Source organism: Pseudophryne corroboree, chromosome 4, assembly GCF_028390025.1.
Source record: "Pseudophryne corroboree isolate aPseCor3 chromosome 4, aPseCor3.hap2, whole genome shotgun sequence".
NCBI lineage: Eukaryota > Metazoa > Chordata > Amphibia > Anura > Myobatrachidae > Pseudophryne > Pseudophryne corroboree.
In genome coordinates, this window is record NC_086447.1 from 726,926,279 (window position 1) to 726,933,947 (window position 7,669).

The window sequence follows — 7,669 nt, forward strand, 5'->3', positions numbered from 1 at the left end:
TAGTATGTGAATTATAGAGATTACCTGATTATGTGCAATAGAATAATTAGACATTAACTAGTTTAATACAATACCATTGGGGATATATTTTTAGTCCATGTCTAAGTGCTGCTGTTTTTAATTTTTAACTTTTCACTTTTTTTCAATGTCTGTGTAGCTAGAGTTACGTTTTTTATAAGCTACATTTGTTGTTTACAGTTACTATGGTGACGGGCATGTTGCTCTATGTGTGGGCCGCTGTTGATGACATCACCTGGCTCATACGGCCAGTGTCAGAGGCAAGGGAGCGCGTCGGTAGCCGTCTGATGATCATGACCCTCTGTATGCGTCTTTTTGGATGAGACAGGATAGGTCAAGAAGGGGCGGCGGCTGATGACGTTATCCGCCGGCACACGTGCACGGTAAGGAGCAGGGGAGTTTGGATTCAACAGTGGACACACAGGTGAGCGTTATTTATTCATTGTCATGATTTTGCTGATTGGGTGTATGTCCTTGTATGTATTTAAGCACGTTTTGCACTATTGCACTTTCATCCCTGACGACGGGCTGTGTCCCGAAACATGTGTTGGATGCACATTTGGCAATAAAACTTACTGCAAGTATAACAGTCTCCTGAGTGCCGCCGTGATTCCTGTCTATATATATATATATATATATATATATATATATACATACATACATACATACATACATACATACAGTATATATATATATATATATATATACACACACACACACACACACACACACACACGCACGTACACGCTGTATAAGAAGTATACAAAGCTTGTATCCAGAAGCAGAGTTCACACAAGTACAAGTTTATCACATATATTTATAAGCAAAGGAGTCACTCTATATTACAAATAGTAATAGACAATAGTAGACAAAAACAAGCGTGAGATCAATAAAATTGATGACCAATGTATGACATCACTAATATGATGAAAGAGAAATAAATGAGAATCAAACAAAGTAGCTGAAAATAAGGCGAAAATGGCCCGGGTGGTGAGGGAATCAACTTGTGAAGCTAAGAATATCTAGAGACAGAGGCCTAGGGACAATATCGCGAAAGTACTCTCCTATGACCTAGTGGCTTAGATTACATATCTTGTGGAGTCGCGGATATATAGGTCTCATAAGCAGCTCAAGACTTATTTTGTAGCGATGGGAGCCATGTGCCAGTGAAATCAGTAGACTTGTCTTGCTGATAGTAAAATATGTTCCCTAGACATAAAATAATACATTTTTTGGAACCAATCTTTGCGTGTAGGAGATGTGGGAGAGTTCCAAAATACAGGAATAACTGAGCAGGCAGCGTTACTCGATTTTTTTTAATTTTATTTAGCCGCTAGTATTAGGGAATTGAAAAGCAGCCAGAAAGCAGGACATGTGGGTACTGTCTGTTACACTTAAAATTTCCTGGGAAACGGAAATAAAATCTGTCCAGAATTGAGAGAGACTGGGACAGAAGTACAGTACCTAGGGCTTTGAAGCATCTCAAACATGAGCTGGAAATGGAAGGAAACATAGCGTGAAGCAGGGAAGGGTGCCTATACCAATGCATTAAATATTATACTGAGTCTACTTCACTGTCACACATATAGAGCTAGAGAAAGCCTAGAGGAAGATATTTTTCCAATCTAGACTAGATAAAGACAGTCCTAAATCTTTTTCCCAAACCAGGGCATAGGATGGAGTAAAAGTGGGTTAGTTGTCTAGTAGCAGCTTTAGAGGGCAGAGACTGTGTGGGAAGGGGATTAAGGGGAGGCACAAAGTGTTTCAAAAGGGGTTAGGTCCCTACCAGCCCGGTTACTTCTATTGGACATAGGCAAAAATGTCTAACTTACAATTACTTCCAAAAGTCCAACTGGGGAATATACCAGTTGTAGTGGATCTCAGAAAATTGTTTGATTCCTGAGGCAGTCACCAGCTGACTGACTCTAAAGAGACCCGCAGAGGTCCATCTAGAAAGGGAGTAGAATGTAGGCCTGAAGGGAAATTGGGGTTGGCCAGGAAAGAAGTAAGAGGGGCGAAAGAGGAAATTAAAGGGCGATGACACAGGGCCTTCCAAGTGAAAAGTGTGGGAGATATCGTTGGGTGAGAAGGAGAGACCCTAGAAAAAGAAGGCAGCAATGGAAATCTTTTAGGTTGTTGCCTCATTTAGAAGCCCTCCAATGCAACCAACTTCTTTACATCTCTGTGTCTGGTCCACTCAAGAACTCTGTTAAGGACTATACCTTTATTGTGCAATGTATGTGTTAATTGAAGACCTTCCATCTGTTTTGGTTGGGAGATTATTTCATGCCTGATTTTCTGAGACCAGATAAGCTGCTGACGTGAATGGAACCAAGAACCAGGAACATGGATCGGCAGAGCCTGGAGAACATAAGGCAGGTTGGGAAGCATGTTCATTTTAACCACATTTATTTTACTTAACCAGGATAGCTGTTTGGCATGCCAATTTTTATAGTCAGTGTGAATCCCAAGAATACGTAATATAAGTAGGGTGCCATGTAAATTGGAAGGCATGTTGGAGTACCAGAACTGTAGATGAAGAAGAACTTAAATTAAGATCACTACACTTTGGGGAAATTTAGTTTAAAATTGGATAATTTCCCAAACCTTTCAAATCCTAGCATTAAGTGGGAGAAAGAGGTGAAGGGGTGTAATATATTAGCTAACAAATCATCAGCAAATAATGCTAGTTTGTTCTCCACACCTCCCACCTGAATACCAGCAATATGTGGGTTGGATATAATAGCCCTCGCTAAGGCTTCTATACAAAGAACAAATATCAATGGTAACAATGAGCGACCCAATCCTATGTGTCGGAGAAACGATTTTATAAAAGTTTAATCCTGTCAAATGCTTTTTCAGGGTCCTTGGAAGGAGGAAGGTGGGAATTTTGCTCTGAGATGCCAACTGAATCAAGTTAAGGATCTTGGTTATATTGCCTCTGGCCTCGCAACCTCGAACAAAACCAACCTAATCCCCATGAATTAATTGTGAGAGTAAAGAATGTAGCCGATTCTCCATCAGCTTATAATTTATGGCCAACAAGGAGTGAAAGCGGCCTCTAACTTGGTCACAAGGAGGGGTCCTTACCTGGCATAGAAATAATAGAGATGTAGGCCTCTAAGGACTGGCTAAAGATTGAGTCTCTTTGGAGATAGCATTATTATTAGAAGCATAGAGGACAGCTTATCTTTAAAAGTTTTATAGTAAGCTATAGTGAGGCCATCAAGACCGGGCTTTGCTGGCAGGGGATAAGGAAATAGCCGTTTAACTTAATTGGAAGTTGCCTATCGGTAGAGGAAAAGTTGGGACAGAGACAGAGGAGAGATAATCAGCCAGGTTGTACAATGCACAGTAGTACTGCTTAAAACAGAAAGCAATCTTAGATGTCTGCGAATGTGCGGCACTCAAATTATCCTTGGTAGTATGGATAAAACCAATTGCTCGCTGTGCACATAAGGCCCAGGCTAAAAGTCTGTTTGGCTCGTTTCCCCACTGAATTGATTACAACATCATCGCACTGATAGCTTGATCTGATCAGAGAGTAGTTTGCTACATGTGCTTGCGCCAATTCAAGAAAGACAGTCCAGGACCAGGAATAGCTATGGGAGGTCTCAAGAAGCTTAATCTGCTGGAGTAAGGCAGCTGTTTGTGCCATATTCTGTTTTTTTAATGTGGGATGAATTTGCCTGGAGGGCACATTGTAAAATTATATATTTTTAAGTCTGTTCTTGTGAAGTCAGGGAGTTAATGGTTGATAAAATGTGTGAAACCATCACATAGGTTTTAGTTAAGTATAAATCATAGGTGGTTGCAGAGCTGTTGGTAATAATCTCCCTAAGGCAATGGTTCCCAAACTTGATCCTCAAAGCACCTTAACAGTCCAGATTTAAGGATATCCATGCGTAAGCACAGGTGACTTAATTAGTAGCTTAGGGCCTAACTCAGACCTGATCGCAGCAGTAAAATCTTTCTCTAATGGGTAAAACCATGTTCAGTGCAAATGGGGCAGATATAACATGTGCAGAGAGAGTTACATTTGGGTGGGCTGTGTTCAAACTGAAATCTAATTTGCAGTGTATAAATAAAGCAGCCAGTATTTACCCTGCACAGAAACAAAATAACCTACCCAAATGTAACTCTCTCTGCACATCTTATATCTGCCACACCTGTAGTGCACATGGTTTTGCCCATTAGAGAAAATGTTGTTGTTGCGATCAGCTCTGAATTAGTCCCTTAGTCAGACTTTAATGCCTTAGGGTTATGGTTCTCTCAAGTTATCCTAACAATCCAGGTTTTGGGGGATTGGGGGATATCCATGATTGGGCACAGATTGTATGATTAAATTGACTGAGGTATTAAGTCCCCAGTGCTTAAGCATGGATTTACCCAAAACCTAGACTGTTAGGGTGCTTTGAGGAATGAGTTTGGTATCCACTGCCCTAAGGTTTTAAAGTAAAGGTTCTCCAACGGTCCAGGTTTTAGGTATATCTATGGCTCAGCACAGATGGCTAAATCAAATTGACTGAGGTCCCAATTAAGTCACCTGTGACCAAGCATGGATAAACTCAAAACCTGGACCATTGGGGTGCCTTGAGGACCATGTTTGAGAACCGCTTCTTTAAAATCTCTAGAAACATACCGCAACCATTTTCTCAATAACTTTTCCTTCTAACGCATTCTTAGTCTAAGAATATGTTAAAAGGAAAAGTTATGGAATGTCAGGGGTTAGACCTCTATAAACATCGTATTTATATAAATGCAGTTTTTTTTAAGTATATTTGGCCCAGAATATCTGACTCAAGATATGAGAAATATTTCATTTACTTCAGTCATACCCACACAAGCTTATTATCCTGCATCTATAAATTCTTGGTAACCATGTGCAACTTCCAATGTTCTGCATTTGCATCCTTTGTGTTTCATGCACAGACTATTTAAACTTTGCAGCCTTTAAGGCAGACGTGCCCAATAATTGCCCCATGTCCTACAGATCCAAATTTATCATCAATATTAAATGTGTAGCTCAAGGTGTAAAGACTGTCTGTTGCCAAGACCATGCTTTCTTAAACTCTCTCTTAAAATGTGCGCTTTACTATTTGTGCCTAGTAACACTAATGCTTGGATATATATATATACCATGTGCCCTGTATTGTATTAAAGGGATGGTATCGGGATCCTGGTGCTTGGGTTGCCAGCATTCAGAATACCGACCAAGGGCATAGCTACCATATGTGCAGGTAGTGCTGCTGCTATGGGGCCTAGAGCTGAGAAGGGCCCACCTTCCCTGTCAAATATACATGTGTCATATATTTTTCACCATTAAATGGTACGTAGGGGTCCTTTCAAACTTTTTCCTTGGGGTCTGCAATGTATCTATGCCACAGCCAGTAGAATTTGTGAATCCATTGGATGTGGGCTAGCGGTAGAAGTGCATGCCTCTGCGAGGAGAAAACGAGGAGGACGAATGTAGTTTCTTCTCATATGCTCATATGCTTTTATTAACGAAAATACATATAAGAGCTAATATTTAGCTAGTGGCAATTCAGAGGATTGAGTTGTGCACACAGTGGTGCCACTGTTGTTAAACAAGTGTCGAAACAGGTTTTACCCCAGTAAAGAATCTCCATGGTCTGCCAGTCAACTTGTGGATTGTGTTTTCGCAACCAGGGGAGCCCTAGGATAACATTATGAGAGGCTTTAGGAATCACGAGAAAGGAGATGACTTCAGAATGCAGTGCCCCCACCTTGACTTTGAGTGGTACAGTTCGAAGGGTAATGACACCGTCCGGAATACGACTTCCATCCACTGTTGTGATGGAAACAGCCCGATCCAAAAGGGTTGTCTGAATTCTGGCGTGCCGAATCAGAACAGAAGAGAAAAAGTTCTCTGCAGCACCAAAGTCGAGCAGTGCAGAAATCTCAAAGGAGGAAGGTGGGACTTCCAGGCAAATTGGCAAGACAGGTTCCTTCCTTACATATGAGTCCATGGAAACTCCTAGCTTAACCTCTCCTGAATAAGCTGGGAGCGGTAGTTTCCCGGCCGCAGGCTACTGAATTTGACGAAATGATCAGATGATCCGCAGTACATGCAGAGATTTTCCTGGCGACGGCGTAGGCCCTCCTCATCAGAAAGATGAGATCGATTGACCTGCATTGGCTCCCCCGTGGGAGGTGAGAGTTGTCGCGCACGAGAGTCCTGCCGGAGTCTTGAACGTAACTGAAAGCTGGGGAGCTCTGACTTGGACTTTTCTAAGCATCGTTCCCTATATCGAAGGTCTACTTTGTTGCACAAGGATATTAAATCATCCAACTTGGCAGGAACATCTCGTGTGGTCAAGTCGTCATTGATTTTATCAGAAAACCCGTTCCAAAACGCGGCAACCAACGCCTCTTCATTCCAATTTAGTTCAGAAGACAAGGTGTGAAACTGAATCACATACTGACTGACAGAGCGAGATCCCTGGTGAAGACGAAGAATCTCTAAGGAGGCTGAAGTAGTTCTGCCAGGCTCATCGAAGATCTTACGGAAAGCGGATACAAACGCAGAGTAGTTCGAAAGAATAGGATCATCTCTTTCCCATAGAGGAGACGCCCACTCCAATGCTTGACCGGTCAATAGAGAAATAATATAGGCAACTCTTGTTTGGGGAGACGGGAAACTGGCAGCCTGTAATTCAAATTGAACCTCACACTGATCCTGAATCCTCTGCATAACTTCGGGTTCCCATCAAATTTACTAGGAGGTGGTAATTGTAGGCGAGATACTGGAACTGGCGCTGTTGACACTGGAGAAGTTACAGGAACTGAAACCTGAGATGATGTAATAGCAACATGAAGCGCATCCAGGTGAGCAGACATAGATTGCATGGCTTGAATCGGTTGTACTTGCATGGATTCTTGTTCACTTAAACGAGACAGGATATTGGCCGTGGCATAACATCCAGATGCTTGCTCACCCGTCGGATCCATGTGGCCAGTGCTTACTGTCACAGCCGGTAGAATTTGTGAATCCGTTAGATGTGTGCTAGCGGTAGAAGTGCATGCCTCTGCGAGGAGAAAACGAGGAGGACGAATGTAGTTTCTTCTCATATGCTTTTATTAACAAAATACATATAAGAGCTAATATTTAAAGAACAAAGATGAAGAATTCCTAAAGACTAGGATGCGGAGTATTCATGGGCAGAGTTATTGAAAGAGTCCGTATAATAAATGACTGTGTGATATGGCTAGTGAATACTGCAGAGTTTGTACGTTGGATATTTAATTGTCGTGACTGAAGAACGCTGAAGGAGTTTTGCAGAATGGATTATTATTGGTCGTGGCTGAAGAACGCTGAAGGGGTTTTGCTGAATGGATGATTGCTAGACGTGACTGAAGAGCACTGCAGAACTGCTAGGAAATCCTCTACGGATAGAACTCCAGGAGACACTGGGGGTCATTCCGAGTTGATCGCTCGCTAGCTAGTTTTAGCAGCCGTGCAAACGCTATGCCGCTGCCCAATGGGGAGTGTATTTTAGCTTAGCAGAAGTGCGAACGCATGTGCTGCCGAGCTCAGCAAAAAGAGTTTGTGCAGTTTCTGAATAGCTCTGAACCTACTCAGCACTTGCGATCACTTCAGCCTATTCGTGTCTGGATTTGACGTCATACA

At 42.1% G+C, this 7,669-nt stretch overlaps 1 long non-coding RNA gene across 1 annotated transcript; it reads left to right on the forward strand.

Annotated features, from left to right (window-relative positions):
• Positions 1–207: 207 nt before the first annotated feature.
• Positions 208–3,036, forward strand: LOC134911721 (uncharacterized). Its single transcript, XR_010176795.1, has 3 exons — positions 208–442; positions 2,327–2,397; positions 2,881–3,036. It is a non-coding gene; the product is annotated as an uncharacterized LOC134911721 (long non-coding RNA).
• Positions 3,037–7,669: the final 4,633 nt, after the last annotated feature.